This window comes from Nicotiana attenuata, unplaced genomic scaffold (genome assembly GCF_001879085.1).
Source record: "Nicotiana attenuata strain UT unplaced genomic scaffold, NIATTr2, whole genome shotgun sequence".
Classification (NCBI taxonomy): domain Eukaryota; kingdom Viridiplantae; phylum Streptophyta; class Magnoliopsida; order Solanales; family Solanaceae; genus Nicotiana; species Nicotiana attenuata.
Window position 1 is genome coordinate 89,925 of NW_017671572.1, and position 215 is coordinate 90,139.

A 215-nucleotide genomic window follows, 5' to 3' on the forward strand; every position below is an offset into this window, starting at 1 on the left:
GAGGTACTCTTATCATGTCTGCATGAATCTTATGCCAGTAAGCAAAGAGACAAACAACAACAACAACAACAAAACCAGTGTGACTCCCATAGTAATCGGCACTTCAAATCCACCTTCAAATTCCAATATGACAAAGTCGCCCGGCAATATGAATTTGTCCACCTTGGGACAAGAACGTCGTCAATTATACCCAAAGGCCGCTTCATCGACCTGTC